At 41.9% G+C, this 23,733-nt stretch overlaps 1 protein-coding gene and 1 non-coding gene across 2 annotated transcripts in view; one reads left to right on the forward strand and one right to left on the reverse strand.

Annotated features, from left to right (window-relative positions):
- The window catches only part of LOC134661524 (O-acyltransferase like protein-like), a 56,226-nt gene that overhangs the window by 1,636 nt on the left and 30,857 nt on the right, over window positions 1-23,733 (forward strand). The gene's annotated exons all lie outside the window — the stretch shown is intronic.
- Trnas-gga (transfer RNA serine (anticodon GGA)) lies at window positions 12,578-12,650 on the reverse strand. Its single transcript has one exon. It is a non-coding gene; the product is annotated as a tRNA-Ser (tRNA).

A 23,733-nucleotide genomic window follows, 5' to 3' on the forward strand; every position in this document is an offset into this window, starting at 1 on the left:
CTTACAGTTAGTTTTCAAACTTAGTTTCGATTTCCAATGAGACTTGATATAGACGCCAATGAGTGACATAGATAAATGAAACAGTCGTAAACTGCAGTTAAAAAATGAGTTAAAACCATTGAGAAACTAAACGTTAAAATTAAAACTAAAATAAAACAAATCTTAAACAAAACTTATAAGTAAAAAATGCTCCCCAGGTCACCTTCATCATGCGATATGGTGCCCAGAAGGCTGGCAGCGTTACCTTTTTGGATGGCCAGGCTTATCCTCTGTCCGAGGTAGCTGCCAGCCCTCCGGTCACCTGAGGTGTCAATGAGACGCTGGGACATTTCCTTAAAAAAGCTTTTTGCGCTAGGCCCCCACGGTCCCAGAGTCTCTACGCCAAACGGCGCAAATATGTAGCCCTCGCCGAGGACAGCATATTTGCGCCGCTTGTTCTGTTCAGCGGTTGTAGCCGCAGCTCCCGCCTTGACGGAGGTCGCCTGTAGGTGGGACGGTGCGAGCGTGTCAACGCAGGTGGCGTCCCACACAAGCGTCCTCCCCAGCCTCCAAGGAATGAGTGTCATCCCGTCGGGCCGCTTGCCGTCGTCGCGTGCGATACCGTTCGGCTCAAGGATGGCCGGCACGCTAACGGAAGCAAGCGCCCTCCGGATGACATCATTCAGGGAGGCGTGGCGAGAGATGCGGCCCGCGCTTCTCTGGCAGGACAAGCCGTGGTGGCCCAGCTCGTCAACATTGGAGCCACAGCGGCAGCGGTGGGGCTCATTGGTTTTGACCCCCAATCGCAGACTGGTAGCGAGTGTGAGGGTCGTTCTCTCAAGGAGGGTGCCTATGTTGGGGGATGGCAACGCATGGAGCCAGAGCCCCGACTCTGGCTCCGAAACGGCTAGGAGGCGAGCGCGCTCTGCAGGGCTTTGAGCATTATCAATAAGAGATTTTAAGGTGGCTCTGCAGAGGGGCTCATCCCAAAGTTTTAGTTTCACGTAATGCATGACCTGAAACACTGAATTTTAGAGAATAGAAAAAAAATAATTTTAAAAACGTTTTGACATCTGACATTACCATCATTTAGTTCAGAGATACAACATACCTTTATATAAGTGCAAACATATAAGTATGCATATAGTTTATACCTATCACTATAAGAAGTAATGTTTATATAATGAAGATATTTCACAATAAGGGCAAGTATAAACGGGAGGGCGGGATTCTAATCTATTCGACGAAGCAACTTGGATAATTATGATTGAACTTCACTTATGGTAAGTTCGTTTAATCATTAATTATCCTTTTTGCTTCGTCTTCTAGATTAGAAATAAACACAATGTAGACCTTGAGAGGAATAGTGAAATATCGAAATAATAAATAAACCAAGTTAATAATAAGCAAATAAATTTAATACTTTAACCAAAACAAATTGTCAGTAACCATTGAATGGTTACCAAAGTAATAACACAATTAATTAAAGTACATTAGACATAATAGTTTTGGCAAAGGTTGAATTATCGGTCTCTTTAATACATCTGTTATAAAATTTACCAAATATAACTGAAGATCCGCTCCATCCTGCGGTTTTCCTTATTACATCCAAATTTACTCCCAGACTATGCGCTTTAGAGGTCGCCGCATGTCGCGTACTATGAGCGGTAAACATTGTGATATCTATACCACATTCTCCTAAAGTTAATCTAATCCAACGACTTATCGTTTGTGAAGTTACTGGTTTATGAGGTTTTTTTAGACTCACAAAGAGAGAATCGTGATTGTGACGTAACAATTTGGTTCTATCTATGTAAACAGATAGCGTTTTAACCGGACAAATTTCTGGCTTTTCCGGAAATGCCGGTAAGGTCAACAAAGGTTGAGCTGCGCCCAGCCTCGAGGTTTTAATGAGATCGGGAATTTTAATAGTGACTTCATTTATATTAAATTCAACATTACTTACAAGAATTTTAGTTAATGTCTGAGCCCTGTGCGCTGTTACGAGAGCGAGCAGAGTAACAAGTTTTCTAGTTATCTTATCCAGATCAAGATTTTGATTAGGGAACCAAGATGCTAGGTTGTCTAATACTGTTGAAGTGTTCCATGTTTGATTATATTTAGGTAAAGGCGGGCGCATTCTGTAAACGCCCTTAAAAAAACGTTTAATACGATCATCGTTACCAATATGCGTGCCTAAAAGTAGGGACAGAGCAGATCTGCAGCTGTTTAAAGTACCGTACTGAGCATTACCTTCATATAACTGTGTAAGGAAAGTTAATACTTCTGTTATTGAAGAAGTGAATAAATCAACGTTATTAATAGTACAGAAACTGTGCCATTTCTTTAGGCAAGAATCATACTGCTTAATAGAATTATCGGATAGAGATGCAACCATTATATTTATGGATGACGGAGGGGTCCCATGTCTTAGTAGCGACTCCCGGATAAGACTCCGGCAACCAGGGTAAGTCGGCGGTGTACGCTGCGATCGCTGGAATTAGATATGATCAGGTCGCTACTAGGTTCAAAATATAAGGGCTCCGTGGCAAGGAGTTGCTTAAATAGGGGAAACCACGGTTGAGTTGGCCAAAAGGGGACTATCATTATACCCGTAGCGTTGTCTCTTATGATTTTTCTTATTGTTTTTAAAATCATCGAAAAAGGAGGGAACGCGTAAAAGTAGTATTTGTTCCATGAAATGGTGAAGGCGTTTATGGAAAAAGCGTGTGGATCCCTGTACCAGGAAACATATATATAACATTTTTTATTCAAAGAAATAGCAAAAAGATCTATTTCTGGCATTCCAAATTGTTTAACAATAATATTGAAAGCGAAATTATTTAGTTCCCATTCGATATCCGGGTGAGGACGACGCGATTCGGCATCTGCCAGAGTGTTATCTACCGATTTAATATAAGAGGCGTAAACAATAATATTCCGTGCCTCGCACCATTGCCAAAGAACCTTTGCAGCGCGGTTGAGATGAGGAAACTGCACACCGCCCATTCGATTAATATAGGAAATTGCCGTCGTGTTATCGACACGAAGTAAGATTTGACAGTTTGACATGCCTTTAGCAAAAGTTTGTAAGCTATGAAAGGCCGCCATTATTTCTAGATAGTTAATATGGTTGCGACTCTCCTCTACAGACCAAGGACCACCTACAGTTTCCTCTCTACACGCCGCCCCCCACCCCGAGGTAGAAGCATCACTAAAAATTTCCAAGCAGTAGTCGTCATACTTAATTTTGTTGGAAGGTTTATTAATGGCCTGACACCACCAATCAAACTCTGACTTCAACGTCTGAGGTATGTTCATATACCTGTCAAAATTCTCTGGGTCATTAATTAAACTGAGGTATTTTTGTCTTTCGAATTCTTTAGTGTAAAGCCGGCCATACTCTACTGCAGGACATGCCGAGTTAAGCAGCCCGATTAAACGCGCAAAATCTCTTATTTTGCACCGGCGGGCAGTCTTAAAATGATTCAATTCTTTCTTTATTTTATTTATTTTATCATCAGGCAAAGTAACTTGGAAATTTTTGGTGTCTATGATATAACCTAGAAATTTACACCTATTATTAGGTACCAGGTTGCTCTTCTCTTCATTTATAACGAAGCCTACAGATGTTAACAATTGCTTTGTAGCTAAAATATTGTCCAAACAAGACTCATAAGTACTTCCTATTAAGAGAAAGTCATCTAAATAGACAGAGGACAGGTAACCACATGCTCTGAGCAATTTGGTGACTGGTTTCATTATTTTTGTAAACACAAAGGGAGCGGTACTAAGGCCAAACGGTAAAACATTAAATTCATACAGCTTTGCATTGAACTCAAATCGAAGATATTTTCGATAAAGGAGCATCTTGCACGGCAGGTATGAGTGCCTAGGTACCTATGCCTGAACTAACTAGTAATCAGAACGGGAATGGGAAATCCGTATGAGAAATTTCTTACGAACGTTTCCAGAAATTTTCAGATATTTTGAGAATAATAAGCAACTATTTCCTTCTCCGAAAAGCGACTGGTAAATATCAAATGATATTTAGTACATAAGGTTCCGAAACTTCCGAACAATTCATTGGTACGAACCGGGTTTTGAGCCCGCGACCTCCGGATTGAAAGTCGTACACTGTACACTCTTACCGCTAGGCCACTAGCGAGTAGCTAGCTAGTTGGATATATTTTTATATTTTCGGGCAAATATTAAGGCATTAAGGCGGCTATCATATTGGATGCGATCGCACGTCGGACAGACATCGAAACTACGTGCGAGTCGGATCCAGTGTGATAACCGCCTAACTTTTCATTTATAGATCATATATGTAAGACTTAATATATTGATGACTAATACAACATACATACGTATGCCTAAGGAAACACGATTTTTCAACAAGCTGCTAATGCAATAAGCTATCAAATCGTGAATCGTATACTTATCGTCAAGATTTTGTGGAAATATGGAAAATTCTGTCTCTCTTTTCATAAAAGAATAACATCATCAACTTCCTCGCGCTGTCCAACTTTTTGCCACGGCTCATGGAAGCGTACGATCCGCTTGGGAACGAATCCCAAGAATTGGCGTAGGCACTAGTTTTTGTGACAGCAACTGCCATCTGACCTTCCAATCCAGATGGAAAACTAAGCCTTATTGAGTTTAGTCCGGTTTCTATGTTTTCCTTCACCGAAAAGCGACTGGTCAATATCGAATGATATATATCCTACATAAGTTCCTACAAACCCGCGACCTCCGGATTGAAAGTCGCAGTACGCTCTTACCACTAGGTTTCCAGCGCTTTTTTTCTTCACTGACCCTAAATAACATAGATTATGTTTAACAAAAGCTTATGAAATATAATTGATGGCAGTCGGTAGCGACATCTACTAATCATGAGGAAGCGCAGTGGAAGCATCCTGGGCCCATAACCTGTTAGATCTGGGCGTATAAGGAAACTATGAGAAGATCATACGAAGATAAATATAATTACTAACTAAACCAACATTTAAACTTGTTCCACGTGCGTTTATGCAATTTTACCAATAAAACAAGATTCTTTCACTTTTCGAAGACACTTTGTAACAGTCCCGGCGGATTCGAATCCAGGTAATTCCAGAGTTTTGGATGTTTTCTATTGGAGTTATTCATAAACGGCTGCTAACTTAATCAGTTGATGATCGTCGTTTGTCTCTATCTGTCCTTATGCCATAGAGAGGGACAAACGATGATCATCAGCTGATTAACTTAGCATCAGGCGTTTATGAATAAGGGTATTTAAGTATCTATCTATTATCGTCATATAGTACCCACAACACAACACAAATGGGACTAGGTCGATGTGTGTAAGATTGTCTCATAAAATTCAAGAAAATATACTCGTATAGGTACTTACGTACATATCTTTCTTAATTATTTTACTGTTGTGAACCAATTTCTTAATATCTATTTATAACATAATTGCCGACTAGATTTCAGCAACGATTAGCAATCTAACCCAAATCTTAATCTTAAATATTCATAAATATTATGTTATGAGCGAATTCAGGTTTACATAATACCTAGCTGTGCGATTTCTAACATTTTGCCTAGTGATGTTGGTTCTTTGGTTAGACTAACTAGAAGCCAATTCAAACAAAAATTATGTACATTGTGACATCAAACTGATATTGATATATAAAATATATAAATGACGTTGTCCGTGCATTTCGCTCGTAAGTACATACTTGTCCGTACATGTATTGGAACGAGCGTGACGCACGGGTGACTGATATAATTTTGATGTCACAATACTCACAATTCAAGTTTGAATTGGCCTCCTAGTCCCGATATTAAGTACAGAAAATATCGATATGAAATTTAGATTTAATTTAAGTCTTTACAAGAATAGTTCCGTAAGATGCGCCTAAATTTGCTCCAATATTAGAAATATAAAACCCAAAGGTTGTTTGGAAGAGACAAGACCACCTGTTGTCTACCTACCTCTATCTCTACCTCTATCAATTGTTTCTTTAACTGAGGTGTGCCAATAAAGGGTATTCTTTCTATCATTTATTAAGGGTATTCTTTATATCCGTGCACCGTGAGAGGAACAGGAAGTGACGATCCTGACCATGACTGCATAATTATTATTAATTTTAGGTATTTTTTCTAAGTGTTTTTTACATTTTTATTATTTTATTTTTTGTATTTTTGTATTTTTACACTGTACTTAATTTTTGAAATGGGTTTATACCTGTAAATAAAGAACTATTTTTATTATTATTATTTGTATCTCCTCTTTATTATTATTTGTATCTCCTTTTTTGGGATCACGGGCCTATAAATCCCGGTCTTTTGATAGGCTTGCGTGGGGATATAGATCCAACACGTAGAGGCCCTTTGGAGAGCTTTAATGTCATGTAGAATGCCTGCTGGTCCGTGGGGTCGTTACTCCCCAACAGCTCGCCACAAGCTGCCCTGCGGACTTATTATTATTCTCTTTATTTATTTGAACTCTCTTATTATTATTCCTTTATTCATTTAATTTCTTAGATTAGGTTATTTATAATATGGATATAAAAATAAAATACAAAAACACTTACAAAAACAATACAAAATACTTATAAACATATTATAAAAAACCTAACCTAGGGTGCCGCCAGCAGCGGGGCAAGGCCCAAGCTGCCGGTGGTCAGGGCTGCAGAGAGAGGAAGCGGCGGACTATCCGCGCCGTGTCCAAGATCACCGCCTTCTGCATCTGACCCTTGATCCAACCACCTAGCGAGAGTCTCTCAAGATGTTGGTCGAGACTCTTCGCTATTAGACCGTTCGCTGAAACAACTATCGGGACAATGATCGTCGAATCAACATCCCACATGGCGGTTATCTCGTGAGCCAAGTCTAGGTACTTACTGGACTTGTCCTTCTCGGCTTTCACGATTATTATATTATTATTATTATGATACATTACCCAGTTTGCGTAGGTAGAAACGACCCACCCGACCCACTTAAATATTTATTATATTTTTATTTGTTTTTAGTGTCTATTTAATGTTAAAGCGGCAACAGAAAAACATCTGTGAACATTTCAACTATCTAGCTGTCATGGTTCATGAGTTACAGCATGGTGACAGACAGACGGACAGACGGACGGACAGCGGAGTCTTAGTAATAGTATCCCGTTTTTTTTACCCTTGTGCTACCATACTCCATGTCGGCTTGAATAATAAGCACACCTATGTAAAATACCTTCAATGTCACCTAGGTGTCCTATCTTCGTATTTGACATCTTGAAGTCAACGGCATACAAGCAAACTTCACTTTTTTTTCTAATGTTTACTTTGCCAAAACATATCACCGGTCTCTCTCGCACTCTCGTGTTGGGAAGAGATGTCCATACAATTAACACATACTCTCCAAACATTGTGTACTTATTCGATTATCGTACAGTCGACGTCATATACATATACATATGTTTACACTTTTGCACCTTACTCCTTTGTAATAAGGCGAAAAATGTAAACATATTTTTGACGTCCACTGCGACATGAACGTCATTTTATTTAGGACGAGGCGTAAAGCCTGGAAATTAGAGTCAGACCAAGCTAACTCGGCAGCGATTTTGATAGCACAGACTGTGATAGTGTTATTCGTCAAACTTCTATGAAATTATGAAGCTTGGTCTCGAAGTAAACCAAAGGTATGGGCCGCCGCGCAAAACTTGCGACTGAAGATATATGCTCGTCGCGCGAGTGATTAATGTTTTATCTCAAAAACACTGAAATAATAATCTGTTTAAAATTATGCTCTTCAGATCCCCTGGCTGTATCACTAGCCTATATTTTATAGATAGATAGACATATATCGCAAACCGCGAACGCTCGTCACGCTATCGAATGAAAAATTACACTAGAGCCCGTACCATGAGTCACTGACAGTGTCAAAACTGACATTTACGCTATCGAGAACGTAATTTACTTTCTATACATCTCGTTTGCACTAATATGCGAGTACGAGCGAGATGTATAGAAAGTAAATTACGTTCTCGACGGTGTTTATGTCAGTGCCAAACTGATGGTAGCCGTATGTCAACAGTTATGGACATTGAGTAATAATTCCTAATCTGAACGGGAACTTTCAGAAATTTCGTGAATTTTGGATAAGAATGTTCCGCAACTAGCACATTGGGCCCAATTCGGATTTTGAACTAGATATCTATTAGACATCACCAAAATACGACAACGATATTTTTAAGATCTAGCCTGTCAAATTTGACATTTTCGCGATTCTGGAGATACCTTTGAACGATTTTCACAATGTCTAAAACGTCTCGTTACCTATGTATTTTTAGATCTCAAAACGATTTTGAAACGATCTTAAAACGATAATTTAACGTAAAAGTGACATTGGTTGCCCGAATTGAGCTGCAAAAGATATCTAGTTGAAATCTAAGCTAGTTGGTATATATCTAGTACATATCGTATCGTTCTCTTCTCTAGAACGGATCTTGTTTTCCGAATACCGCAGATTGTTACTTCTAAGCGGCGTTGAAATATTACTAAAAACAACTAAAAGCAGTGTGTTACTAAATTTCCATAGTTTTTGCGTAATTATTACACTTCATGACGAATCTGCAGCCGAGAAACCGCTTACTATTACATAAAACCTTTAAATCGGTACACGGATTCACGGAACTCTTGCGCAGGCCACGCGAAAAGGACGTATATTCCCTTTGGCTTTACAAAAGTATCATTGCAATTTCAACCTTATTACGTAGTTGTTAAAGTGCATGTGTGGACGAATAGAGCTTGCGTTTAATCTCTTTTAGAGTTGGGGATGACAATGTTTAGTTTACCTCACTTTCCTTAAATATGAGACTCTACGAGTATCGTGACATGCGCTTGGGCATTGTGTTAAGAGGAAAGGGGACGCTTCATCATACCAACGCAGTCCCCATTTTCCTCTCTGGATATTAACATTACCTATAGAAACTCAATGTTTACATAATTTGATCTATATCGACCATGCTCGACTTTTGACATGACCATTTGCTTGACTGTTTTCGATTTTATACGACGTTCGGCGCGATTCGCGCACGAGTGTGGAGGGAGCTTATGGGATTTTGAACAACGCGCGCGCCGCGTTATAAAAACTCAAAATCCCATACAAAATGACATTTAACGCAAACGCGTACGTCACGTCACGCTATCGAATGAAATTTACGCTAGGGGTACGGATCGGAAAATGTGGAAACGCTCTATGGAGCTATACGATAAGTCGCGTAGCTCCGTCCTTTACCGATTCATTAGGTCCTAAACAGAATCGCAATAAGGACATCACGGTAAGACCCCTGGTAATATCAGCGAACGCATGAGATTTTCGTATATGACATATTAAGGTTCCGTCACACAGGCGCGTTTTCCGGGCGGGGCAAGAGCGGGGTGCGCCGCTTTTACATATAAAACGCTCACGCCCCACTCACGCCCCGCCCGGAAAACTCGCCTGTGTGACGGAAGCTTTAGTTCCAAGGGGTCAGAATATTTTTTTCACCTCAGCAGCTCGAACAAGGGTACTTTGCTACTTAAAAACAGTGAGCAAAATCGCATTTTGCTCACTGAGTGAGACAAAATGAGCAAAATGCGATTTTGCTCACTGTTTTTAAGTAGCAAAGTACCCTTGTTCGAGCTGCTGAGGTGAAAACTTAATTGTTGGTATATCTTAAGAAAACATGAGTGAATAGGTAAGTGATGAAGAAGGAATACATTTTTCGGGTTCTCTAATATGTTCTCACTTCAGAGGTGAAAAATTTTGTGAACTACACGAGATCAAAGTTATTTACATCTCGTGCGCTTTTGACTCTTTTGAGTCCCTTACTACGCTCAAGATTCTAAATAAGATTCACGAGCGTAGCTACGCTACGCTCGTGAATCTAGTATTAGAATCTTTCGCTTGCACGGGACTCAAAATAAGCACTCGAAGAAATATCAAACTTTGATCTCTTGTTATACAAATAACTATTTTCAATGACCGGTATCGGAATGCGTATTAAGCTAATGCCCATGGCCTTGTAGGCAATGAGGTCTGATCAAACATTGGACACCGGCTGTTTGCGAAGACGGACAAACATACATACGTGTCACGTAATGAATTACGAGATATTTCCTCTTAACTCGCAGTGAATCTAGCTTTTAGGTAGGACTAAATTAGTCGTTTTAAAATGCTGAGAACGAAATGCTGGGTATAGTATAAAACAAAGACGCTTCCCGCTGTCTGTCCCTATGTATGCTTAGATCTTTGAAACTACGCAACCGATTAGGTTGCGGTTTTTTTCTAATAGATAGAGTGATTCAAGAGGAAGGGTTTGGTCAGAGCTTCCTTGCAAGTATAGTGTTCATTTTTTAATTTTCCTTTGATGAAAATTTGTAAAAATCAATACAAAAACTATCATTTTTCGTTAGCGATGCTGTCCTTGCTACACAGAAAACGGTTTTTATAACTGTTTCCTGGCTACTCCTAAACCTTATTACAATATACATAAGGTCCATCGCCGGTCACTGAGTGTACAAGAGTCCATCACGTAGCACTCTCGGTTTCGACGACCTACTTGCCAGTTGCGCAATCGGCCGAGAAAGGTTGATATGCCACTTTTGTTTGCGAGCTTGCGAGATGCCGGCTATTGCTATAGTGGACAAGTCTTCATTACTGGCCTTTACCACATAATAAAGTAACTTTTTTTTTGTATGATAAAGAAAGCAAACGAACACCAGAGGGGTTGTAATAAGTTGCCAGCCTTGGAATACGCTCGTTTCCTGAACGTTTGAAGGCCGTATCGGTCCGGAAATACTGCAGGCGACAGTCCATTCCACAGTTTAGCTGTGCGAGGCAGGAAGTTTCAGGAGAAACGCACAGTTGAGGACTGCCAACCATCTAAGATATGAAACGGATGTCATCTATTATGTATTCTGTATGTATATCGTCACCTAGTACCCATTACAAGCTTTGCTTAGTTTGGGACTAATAGGTCGATCTACATCTAATATTTATTTTTGAATTGTCTCAGATACATAGACAATAGATCGATAATGGTAACGGTGAAAACCTCGATTTAGTCAAATGATTAGGGATAACTCACGCTAGACCGGGTCGGGCCCGGACCGTTGCGTCCATGTCATTTTCTAAGACGGCTGATCGGTGATCACGTGGTGCTTTCCATAGAAAACGAAGCGCCGGTAGCTCCGGCCCGGCCCCGGCCGGTCTAGCATGAGTCGTCCTTTAATCGTTTTTGTACAAATACGTAAATGGAAAATACATATTATAAATTTCGCGTTAGACCCGCTATAAACGTGAGTTAATATACATATTATTGGTTTAGTATTGTGATCTAAAAAGTCAATTTCAACCGTATTTATTCAAGACTAAAGAAATGAGTACTGGGGCCCGCGCACAGCCTCCACCCAGTTGCAACAGTGGCAGTTTGTAAGACAGGTTTTGGGCTTTATTTTTAAGTCATTAAGTGTCGTAATATATTTACTTTATGCACTAAAAAGCAACTGTATGCCGACACGCGACTTAACATCAACTTTACGAGCATGACAAGTCAAAAAAAAAAACAAACAAAGCTTGTAAAACAACAAACACAACTCTTATTAGGTAATAATAATGACACCATGCAATGCATTGTAATCTTTGTATTATACACTGTTCTAATCAAAAAAGGCTTATATCATTGTATCACTTGTTTGGAGATATGACTTTATCGCAACGTGAAGAAACATGACATTACCTTATATTGTAATGGACGAAAATTTGGAACAGACCCAGTTACTCAAGGCCGGTGGGTAATGCAATTAGTAATGCCGTTTTTTTTAATAATATACAACACTTGCTGCGACAAACTGAAACAATAAAAACTTTTAATTAATAACTGTCTAATTCTACGAGTAGACCAAGCATGATATTCTGTTGATGATTTTATGAACTAGATTATACCTATTTTAGAAAATAATGACTAAAGTCTATTTTTTTATTCGGTAGACTAAAATGAAATTTCATAGTATGGAATGACACATGATGTTCATACTATGAAATGTCATTTTAGTCTACCGAATAAAAAAATAGACTTTAGAGTCTCTGCGAAAAGAGAAGAGTCATGAAATGTATGGAACCCAATACATTCTACAACTAGTATATGTATGGAACCCAATATATTCTACAACTTGTATATGTATGGAACCCAATACATTCTACAACTCCTCTCTTTCCGCAAATACTCTACAATCTACATAATTATCATATAAGGAACTGTACATTCTCACAAGCGACATACATAGCTATGTACAAAATGTATCTAGAGTTGTATTTATGTAATTAGCTTACATAAAATTGTATTACCTCTAAAATAAATTTTACCAATAAAGAAACTAAAAGTACACTAAACTAGTGCCGTAAAATCTAAGTGCGGTCTCAAGAGCGCGTTGATGTCAAATGTTTTAAAGTGAGGAAATTTTACGAAAAGGCGATTTAGCGCGGGTCCTCCACGGGTCCACTTTTGTTCTCATCTTTATAAACTGAAATAGACGTCATATACCTATTAAATAAAAAGTGAGGAAGTCTCTAGTGGTGAAGGCCGGATTCGAACCGGCGTCTTTAGCTATCCGGGCTAACGCCTTGAACCCCTAGGCCACCCTACCACGATGAAACCCGCCCCAATTTCTCGACTATATGCCATCTTACTAAGACTAGGCGTCTTTGACCAACTCTAAGGGCAAGCATATAATATGAATATGATAATATATTCTCATCTTTCTTCAACAGTCTTTTCATCCGTCACCTTAAGTTTCTATACCTATAAATTGTATTTGTTTAACCTCAACCGTATTTCGAAATTGGTAAAGCAAGAGGAAAATACCCCAAACCGATTGACCCTTATTTAAAAATGGACCGTGTTACCACAGCAGAAGGTTGATTATCAACCGTGGAGTCACCCTCCCATTTCTACCATTTCTTCATAGTGGTTTCCTCACGGCATTATGTAAGGAATTAGTCATAACAGCAACTTGGTTAGCTCATGATTTTAAAGGATTAACTAGATTTTTGTTACATATTAATTTATCATATGCGCAGGGAGTAAAAGAGTATTTTGCTCCCAAGGGAGGGATTTCTTTGTATTGACTGGACGCTCCTGGCCCATATGGTACTTTGTTGATTTCTCGGGGCATTCCACAGCCGGAGCGTTCGCTGGAGGAAATTTCTCAACGGATACTTATTTTAACTAAATATTTATAAGTATTTAATATTATTTTCACCTCAGCAGCTCGAACAAGGGTACTTTGATTCTTAAAAACAGTGAGCAAAATGCGATTTTGCTCACTGAGTGAGACAAAATGACATTCAAGTGACCTTTATAGTCAAATGTCATTTCAACATGCGGGGTCTAATAAAAGATCGAAATACTTGGGTTCTATTATCTCTGTCCCTTTCACACTGTTAGCAAAAAGAAACAGACAAAAAAAGTTAAAACGACATTCAACAGTATATTCACGGTTTATAATAGACCCCCGAAAAACTTCAGACCGCATCGTTCCAAACCACGTACGAGTATGAATTCTTAATAATTAATAAATAAAAATAAAGTTTAAGATTTGATAAAAACTGATAAAATACGATATTTTAGGTATTTTATTGTACAATTAAAATAACGAACTCAAAAAATACACAGATCATCACGCAAAATTAATTATTTTACTTTTAAGAATTTCTACCATAGTTGACAAATAGTACGTATCCGCAATTCGGACCGTATCTTACAAAGATTTTTTTTACAAAAAAAAATGGTCGATTGAAGTGTCAGTTAATGTTTGTTATTTCTATATTATTTTACTGGAATTTATTATTACGTTTTGTTTTTGTGTTCCATTGCGGTAATTAAACTTAATTGTTTGTATATCTGTCGTGAATAGCTCTTAATCATGCATGTTTTAGTTTAATCTTGATTTTACGTGTAATTTCGTGTAATTTTACTTTTATGTGTTTTTTACCGTTTATATCATGTTAATGTATTGTGTGGAATGTTATGTGCCTAGTTTTAAGTCTTGTATCACTGTATTTAATAAAATGTATTAGATTAAGGTGATTGGTCGAAATAAATAAAACTGACTCTCCATGTAACACTCCCTAGTTGCTGGAAAAGTACCTACGACGGGATATTCTGCCTATATAAACCCCGATCTTGGTTGCTTATTCAGAGAGTTTTACTCACCCACCCAAGCACTTTGCTTGAACACTCTCCAGTATTATTAAAGTTAAATATGTGTTTTTATTCCACATAAACACATCCCGGTAATTGGTGGTAAATTGGAGGTAAAGCGGACTTCTGGGCAACATAGCGGCCGGCGCGTTCCTGACTTGCGTTTCTTCACTTCGGAGAACAAATATAAAGAAAAAAGCTACAGTCTACGCTCGACAGTTTGGTCCTTCGCTGCCGAATGAAGAAAGAAACACGTACGCGCTGAGTTTCAAGCGAACTATTGCTTAACTCAGACAGCAAGAAAGAATAAAGTACGCGCTGAGCCTAGAAGTTCGCTTCGGTTCAGACCCTACCCCAATAACCTTTCCATACCCCAATTACCGGCTTGCCGGACGGACCGTGCAGTGTTGTAGGTTTACCTCCACTCACGTGTCCTGGCAACTTTCGTTGCATGTGTCACATGGTTGATACCAACACACTGCTTTCAAACGCTCTAGGCATTGCACTTTGCCATTGCGGGAGACTCAGTGCCACGAGGGATCCACGCTTAGGGCATCGACGTTGCGCTCTGTAACGTCAGATCATAGGCGTAGGCAGGTATATAGTTAGGGACCCCCCGCGTGTGTAAAGTGTAAAGTGAAGTGGTTCCAAGAAGAAGATGTCCGAAAAGGAAGCACGAAGCCTTCGCTCGCGCACCAAGGGCCAGCCTGCCCCCGCACCGAACATGGACACCCCTACCCCCTCGGCCGGAAAGACTACGTCCGGCGAGACAAATACGTGGAGTAAGGGCACCAGTGGCAACCGGAACACTACCGGTGAGAACGAGTCGGTACACTCGGAAGCGTTCGACAATACGGTATTAGTTCGCAGTAGGTCAAATACGCTAGTGCATAAAGACACCGATGTCGCGCCGCCGCCGCGGGCGCCGTCTGATCGCGAATCGTCAAAAAGAAATCGCGAATCGGTAAATAGGGAACGCGATAAGAAATTAGCCGTGCTAATGGCCGAGCTCGAGGTTCATAAAGCCACTCTAACCGTTGCTAAGGCAGAGTCCGACACTGCAAAGTTAAGGCTGCAGGTTGCGCAACTGAAGGCGCAGTCTGTCGGCAGCAGTGACGCGACCGTCGAAGAACGGACTAGAAGTTGGGTAGAACGACAAGCTAGGTTACAGCGCGAGATCGCGAGTGAAAACGTTAAAATCCCGCCGCCGAAAGAGACCGCGCCGCGTGCAGCCGCCGATCGGGCTAGCAGACCTCAACCGCGCTTTTTAGAGGTACCGCACGGTACCTACGCGCCAATGTACCATAAACCGCCAGAATTACCCGCATTCGGCGGAGATATCACCGAGTGGATATCATTTAGGGCAGAGTTCGAGGATACGTCGCCCATGTTTAGTGCCGTCAATAACGTGAGTCGGATTAGGCGCGCACTTAAGGGCGAAGCTCGGACCGCCGTAAAATCAATCATGTATACGGTTCAGGATCCGTACGAAATAATGGAAGCGCTAGAACGGCAGTTCGGCGACCCTGAGGAAATTGTTCTTACGGAAATACATAACATCAAACGCATGCCGCGTTTGTCCGAAGACAATGCGAATATCGCCTCATTTGCCGCGCATATCGCGAACGCCGTCGCCACCATTCGATCGTTGCGTCAAGAACAATATTTACACGCGCCTGAGCTTGTAAATAATATCGTGGATAAATTGAATCTGATAGTGCGCTATGAATGGGCCAAATACAGGCAGTCTAACGTAGAATCACCCGGGTTAGTTGCGATATCCGAGTTTCTTAACGAAATTAGCACTGCGGCCAAGCGCGTAAACCGACATAAGCCGTCCAATAGATCACGGAATGCAGTGAATGCGGTATCCTCTGTGCGCGAACCGAGACGATCGAGCCGTGCTCTCTCTGGGTCTCGTGCCCCCGCGTTCTACCGTGACTATAGGTCGGATTCGAAATCACGGAATGCAGTGAAGGCGGTTTCCTCTGTGCACGAACCGAGACGATCGAGCCAAGCTCTCTCTGGGTCTCGCGCCCCCGCGTTCTACCGTGAATATAGTTCGGATTCGGAGTCAGATTCCCACGAAACATACACACGTGATACGGGAAGTAGATCGCGTCCTAGTAAATCGACTATAGCTCAAGTGAAGCACCGCGATGGTAATTTAAAGAAAAAGCCAGCGTCAACCGGAGCTAAGCCCAAACGACAGATATCGTCTGTCTCTGTCTCGCGCGATGCGTGCGCCATATGTAAGAACGGCAAAGAACACAAAGTTAGTGCGTGTTCGAAATTTCTAGCCGCGACTATATCTGAGCGATGGGACTTGGCAAAGGGTGCCAGATTGTGCTATAGATGTTTAGGCGCGAATCACCGTACGTCTTTTAAATGTAAATATGTCGCGTGTGGCATGAGTCAGTGCGAAGCCGGACATAACAAACTATTACACGGATTAAGCGCGGCCGCGTCCGCGAACGGTAATAGTGCTCCGGCGGCACCTGCAGTACTCAATGTTAGACTGCCGCAGACGTATCTCAAAATCGTGCCTGTAGAGGTGTCGGGACCGTTAGGTACCGTTCAAACCCTTGCGCTACTTGACGAAGGCGCGGCAATGACTTTGATGCTACACGAAACTGCGGACAGAATCGCGCCGCGCGTGCGCGGTGAAACGTTAGAGATAGAAGGCATAGGCGGTGTAGTACGAGACCCAGATTCGTATGCGTTACGGGTCGCAATACGGGGTTTTTGTAGCCGACATATGGAAATGATGGAGACGTACACAGTTTGCGATGTAGGTTTAGGAGCGCAGGGCGTACCGCGAGACTTAGTGGATAAGTGCGATCATTTATCTAAAATCGCGGACGAATTAAGTTACCCTCCCGCAGTACCTACTATCGTGATAGGTCAAGATAACTGGCATCTCATCGTTACTCGGCAAATTATAGACGGTCCGCCTAACCTTCCGGTCGCGAGTTTAACCAGGCTAGGATGGGTTTTACACGGTCCCGACCGTACACGTCGCGCCGCGGTACAGTTTGTAGGGCACGCACGGCCTAATACCGCGGAGGACGAAGCCTTACAGCTTATGAAACGGCATTTTGACATAGAATCATTAGGCGTTTCACAGAAGTTACCTCGGGCCGATCCCGATCAACGCGCGCTAGATTTATTAAAAGCCACCTGCGAAAAGATACCGGGGGAGAATAGGTATCGATCGGGCTTACTGTGGCGATCAGATGACGAGAAACTCCCCGATAACCGAGCGCAAGCATTGAAACGGCTGCACAGTCTAGAACGAAAGCTAGACCACGATGCGAATCTTAAAGCCGAATATGCGAAGCATATGAACAATTTGCTTGACAAAGGTTACGCGGAGAAAATGGACTCGCCGCCGCCCCCCGATGCACCCCGGACGTGGTATCTAGCGCATTTCCCAACTTTTCACCCGCAACGCGGCAAAATGCGATTAGTTTGGGACGCGGCCGCCACAGCTCACGGACGCTCGCTGAATAGCGCGCTGTTGGCTGGCCCCGACCTGTTAGAGTCACTTTTTGGCGTATTAGTGCGCTTCCGCGAAGGCAAAATCGCGGTGATAGCCGACGTCAAAGAGATGTTTTTACAGATCGAAATAATAGAGCAAGATCGCGATGCGTTACGTTTCGTTTGGCGGGGGGAGGACCGCACCTCTCCACCGCAAGAATATAGGATGAAGCGGCTTATATTTGGATCGGCAGCGTCGCCGACAACCGCGTTATACGTCAAAAACGAAAACGCAAAAACGCATAGTAAAGAATATCCGATCGCAGCTGAAAAAACGATAAAGAATACGTACATGGACGACATGTTGATCGCCCTCGACACGTCCGAAGAGGACGCTAGACGCGTAGTAAACGATGTTTACGAGCTTAATATGCGCGCGTCATTCGAACTTCGCGGGTTCGCATCGAACCATCCTGCGGTAATTGCTGACGTAGTTAATAGCAAAGAGGAAACGTCTCTGTTAGGCGCGAACGAGAGCGAACGTACCTTAGGTTTGAAATGGAATCACAAGCGTGACACCTTAGGTTTCAACGTAAACTTTCGAAATACGCCCGAAGACGTCATTAACGGTCAAAAGTTACCCACAAAACGGCAGGTCACAAGTAGCGCGATGTCGATATTCGATCCGATCGGTTACGTAAGTCCCGTATCAGTGTTAGGGAAGGCCTTAATGCAAGAGGTATGGAGAACGGGAATCGATTGGGACTCGCCTATACCCGTCTCGCTCGCACCCGCGTGGCGATCATTCATAGATAATGTACAGCAATTACGGGATTTAGAAATTCCGCGACACGTGCCCGCATGTAACAGGGAAGCGTATATGCATATATTTTGCGATGCAAGCGAAAAGATATACGCCGCGGCCGTGTACCTAGTCAGCGTAACTCCCGAGGGGACTAGGGCCTCTGCGTTAGTGGCGGCCAAGGCCCGCGTGGCGCCCCTACGAGTAGTAAGCATTCCCCGAATGGAATTACAGAGTTGTGTGGTGGCTACTAGGTTAGCGGAAACCGTAAGCAAGGAATCAGACTACTTGATAAAAGACAGGTATTTTTGGTCTGACTCCAAAACGGCACTTACGTGGATACGGTCCGACCCACGTAGGTATAAGACGTTCGTGGCGCACAGGTTAGCAGAAATCGAAAGCACGACTACCCCCGCCAACTGGCGCTGGGTACCGAGTGCGGCTAACGTAGCAGACGATGCGACGCGCGGTATACCTGCCCAATTCGGGGTAAACCACCGATGGTTTACTGGGCCCGACTTTATACGTAAACCGGAAGAGCATTGGCCGACTGAAAAAACGCCCGCGCCCGTCGCCGATACGGGCGAAGAGCGCGTTAATAAACTCGTAGGGTCGGTAGGTGCCGCGAAAAACAAATTTGAGTATCTTCCAGATGTCCGTAGGTTCTCGAAGTTCACACGATTAGTTCGCGCCACCGCTAGTGTTCTGGTTGCCGCCGAGGCATTTAAGGCCTTATCGCTACCTAAGAAAACAGAGATTAATAAGGGGCATTTAGGTTTAGCAGAGATATTGCTAATACGACGGAGTCAACATACCGCCTTTCCAGAGGAAATTAAGCTGCTGGAAACTGGGCGGCCACTTCCGAAGAAATCTCCGCTACACAAAATAGCTGTACAACTTGACAAAAACGGAATCGTCGTACTAAACGCTAGAATCGACAAAGACATGCACATACCTGTCTTGCATGCGAAAGAAGATTTCGTCAAGTTACTAGTACACCATTTTCATGCTCTTTTCCATCACGGCAACCACGCAACCGTCATCAACGAGTTGAAACAAAGGTACTACATTATCGGGCTGCGCGGTAGCATTCGCTATATAGTGAATAAGTGCCAATGGTGCAGGACCTACAAGGGATCAACACTCAAGGTTCCCGTAGGTGACCTACCGCCAGAAAGGCTCGAAGCGAATCAACCGCCGTTTACCGCTGCAGCCGTAGACCTGTTTGGCCCTATGCATATAACTATAGGCCGCCGCCGCGAGAAAAGATGGGGCGTATTATATACATGCCTCACGACGCGCGCTGTACATCTGGAGCTTGCCGCCTCACTTTCGGCATCCTCCATGATACTGTCGCTACGCCGAATGATAGCGCGACGCGGCACGCCTACAGTTCTCTATTCCGACAACGCCACCAACTTCTGCGGCGCGGAACGAGAACTAGCAGAGGCCATAAAGACGCTGCCCGACATTCTCAAGCCCTTTTTGACCGAGCGAGCCATAAAATGGAAGAAAATTCCACCCGGCAACCCCTCCGCTGGCGGTGCCTGGGAACGGCTCGTGGGCAGCGTAAAAACCGCACTAAAAGTAGTTCTGAAAGAAAGAGCACCCCACGAAGAAGTTCTACATACGTTATTGTTAGAATCAGAGCACATAGTCAATTCTAGACCGCTGACACCAGTGAATCCAGACTTAGACATCGAAGCCCTGACGCCGAATCACTTTCTTATCGGTCGATCGAGCTCCATGTCGCCACTGGGCGTCTTCACAGACGCAACTATGTCACTCTCTTCGTGGAGAACAGCGCAAACGCTAGCCGACCATTTTTGGAGGCGCTGGCAGCGGGAATACCGACCCAGCCTCCTCCCCCGGCCTGGTGCTCATCAGAACGTGAAAAAACTGCATGAAGGCGACGTAGTCATCGTAGCGGATAGCTCCATGCCACGAGGAACGTGGCCCAGAGGCGTAATCGTCCAGCTCTTTTCCGGCCAGGATGGTCATGTAAGAGTGGCCATTGTTCGCACCCGCGCAGGTGACGTCCGCCGCCCAGTTTCCCGGCTTATACCCATCCACTCCTCACATGAAGACGGTGTTGGCACACGTGGGGGAGACTGTCGTGAATAGCTCTTAATCATGCATGTTTTAGTTTAATCTTGATTTTACGTGTAATTTCGTGTAATTTTACTTTTATGTGTTTTTTACCGTTTATATCATGTTAATGTATTGTGTGGAATGTTATGTGCCTAGTTTTAAGTCTTGTATCACTGTATTTAATAAAATGTATTAGATTAAGGTGATTGGTCGAAATAAATAAAACTGACTCTCCATGTAACACTCCCTAGTTGCTGGAAAAGTACCTACGACGGGATATTCTGCCTATATAAACCCCGATCTTGGTTGCTTATTCAGAGAGTTTTACTCACCCACCCAAGCACTTTGCTTGAACACTCTCCAGTATTATTAAAGTTAAATATGTGTTTTTATTCCACATAAACACATCCCGGTAATTGGTGGTAAATTGGAGGTAAAGCGGACTTCTGGGCAACATAGCGGCCGGCGCGTTCCTGACTTGCGTTTCTTCACTTCGGAGAACAAATATAAAGAAAAAAGCTACAGTCTACGCTCGACAATATCTTAAGAAAACATGAGTGCAGGTATTAAGTGATGAAGAAGGATTACATTTTTCAAGTTGTCTAATAGGTATGTTCTCACTGCGCTGAGGTGAAAAATGTTGTGTACTACACGAGATCAAAGTTATTTACATCTCGTGCGCTTTTGAGTCCCTTACTACGCTCAAGATTCTAAATTAGATTCACTCGCTACGCTCGTGAATCTATTATAGAATCTTTCGCTTGCACGGGACTCAAAATAAGCACTCGAAGAAATATCAAACTTTGATCACTTGTTGTACAAATAACTATTGATGTCAATGTTGAGCGAGTTTTATGACATTTGCTCATAATAAACTTTGTGTCGTTAGTACTTAAATATTGCTCTTCCTGTAACCTCTAATGTAGAAAGACGTTTCCTGTTAATTATTTTAAGGCAGACTAATAATAGTTATTTGTTTTACATGGGGCAAAGTTGTTGTTTACTCATCGTGCTAACATTGAATACCCGAGCAAGCGAAAGATTCCAAAATGGACCCATATTTTCTTGTAATATTTTTTGTAAACTCACGTAATGTAATTTTACTCACGGTGCGCGTGCTACATTTATTTTCACAATTTGTAAGTTTCTGGGATACCTACCTACAAAAGATAGCAGGTTTATTAGAAACATTTGAATCTCAAGGAAAGTAGCATCGATTGACATCTTCCAAAATATTCTTGCATGTAGCTAATTTTGGACTCATCTCTCTTATTGCACAATAGGTATTACAAATTAAATGTTATTGTTTATCAATTGGTGCGACAATTACTACTGTTCTGTGTAATTTCGGTGATATCACCTGAAATCTATAATTGTCAAAAGAAATCGATGATGTTAACTTGTGATAATTGAAATGGAATGATATCATGACAATGACATGCAAAAAATATCATCACTACATAAGTAGGTACCTATTGACTAAATAGGCTTTCTGGAGTTTATGGGCGTTTTTTTTGTTGTCCCCTACACTTTTTTTTTTTCAAATTTGGTATTTTTTATGTTATTTCTACTCAGAATCACGAGCTCTTTGTATCCTAATAGGAGAAAAAAAGTGTCCTAAGGTTTTTATTTCACCATTTTTCATAGACTTTGTATGGCGGTCGCGGAATGGAAAGATCGAAAAATGTATGGAAATTTTGGGACACTTTTTTTCTCCTATTAGGATAGACAGAGCTCGTGATTCTGAGTAGAAATAAGATAAGAAATCCCAAATTTGAAAAAAAAGTATAGGGGACAACAAAAAAAAAGCCCTGATTGTGAGACTATAAAAATGTATGGAGTTGTGGCGATATGTATTTTTATTAATTATTGAAAATTAAAAGGTAAGAAGAGGATACAAAAACAAATAAAAAAACATTAAATATTATTAAAATTTTACAAGCCTCAATTAGTTTTATCCCTTTCTATACATACTTGTACTTGGAGCGTGGGTGTTTTGATTTGAACCGATACCAAGCCTTCATGACTATAAAATTAATATTAGAGCAAGCGTCACACTTTACCACAGCTTGAAAGAAAGCTGAAGCTCATGTCATCACGCCGATAGGAGCCATCATAAGCCCCAATCGTGACTCTCACCACACCGGACGCCCATAGGCGTCATGTAAACGCAAGGTTGCGTCCACATTGCAAATCTTTGCGATTATAAGCAGAGGCTGAGTGGATTTAGATGGATTTCTTTTTTCAAGGCCGCTACATGCATCTATGATCTTTCTATTGTTTCTCTCTTTTATTTTATTTGGTTTTTGTATTGTTCAATCCGATGCCGGTTGTTTGTTCAATCAAATGTAGTCCCTATTTTCCTTCCCTTTTTGTTTAGTATTTCGCTCTTTTAGTAATCCAAAAATCGAAAAACGCGAAACAAAGGGGCATAGCCATGGCTATGGATTTTTTGACCATGGTCAATATTTATCGAAATGTTAATATCCAGAGAGGAAAATGATGAGGACTACGTTTGTATGGAGAAGCGGTCGTTATCTTTTCTCTTAATTATATTAGGTATACCTACATACTATGTCTGATTAAATACTCGTACTACTTAGTACCTTTAATCGATGTTCGAGTGGTGTGCACGCAGTGAGATTTCACTTATCGGCAGGTTCTAGATCCGCAAGAGGTTCATAGCCTTCTGTACCTACGGCCCTTACATTGCTAGAGTGGGTAATTATAAGATGTAATGTTTTGAAAAGGTGTGTCCCGCCGGGTTTCTTGCCGGTCCCATATTGGGATACCTTCCTCCAATTTAGTAGGATGTAAATCTTCTCGGGCACAGGTGGGTTGGAGCCGGTGTAGCTTTATTTTACGTACATAAGCGCATTATAATATGCATACTTGAAAAACTACGTTTTTTGGAAGGGTTTCCACGGAAGACCAGCGTCAAGGTATTCATAAGATAGGTACAGTCGCCATCAGATATATCGGAGCGGCCGAGGTGTTCACAATATCTGAACACGCACTCTAACGCCTTGACAATAGAGGCGTGTTCAGATATTTGTGAGCGCCTTGACCGCTCCGATATATCTGATGGCGACTGTACCTTGACACCAAGCCGAATGAAAACCTCGTCCGTGATGTTTTAAACCGTTTTTGTGAC

This window comes from Cydia amplana, chromosome Z (genome assembly GCF_948474715.1).
Source record: "Cydia amplana chromosome Z, ilCydAmpl1.1, whole genome shotgun sequence".
In the NCBI taxonomy this organism is placed as follows: Eukaryota; Metazoa; Arthropoda; class Insecta; order Lepidoptera; family Tortricidae; genus Cydia; species Cydia amplana.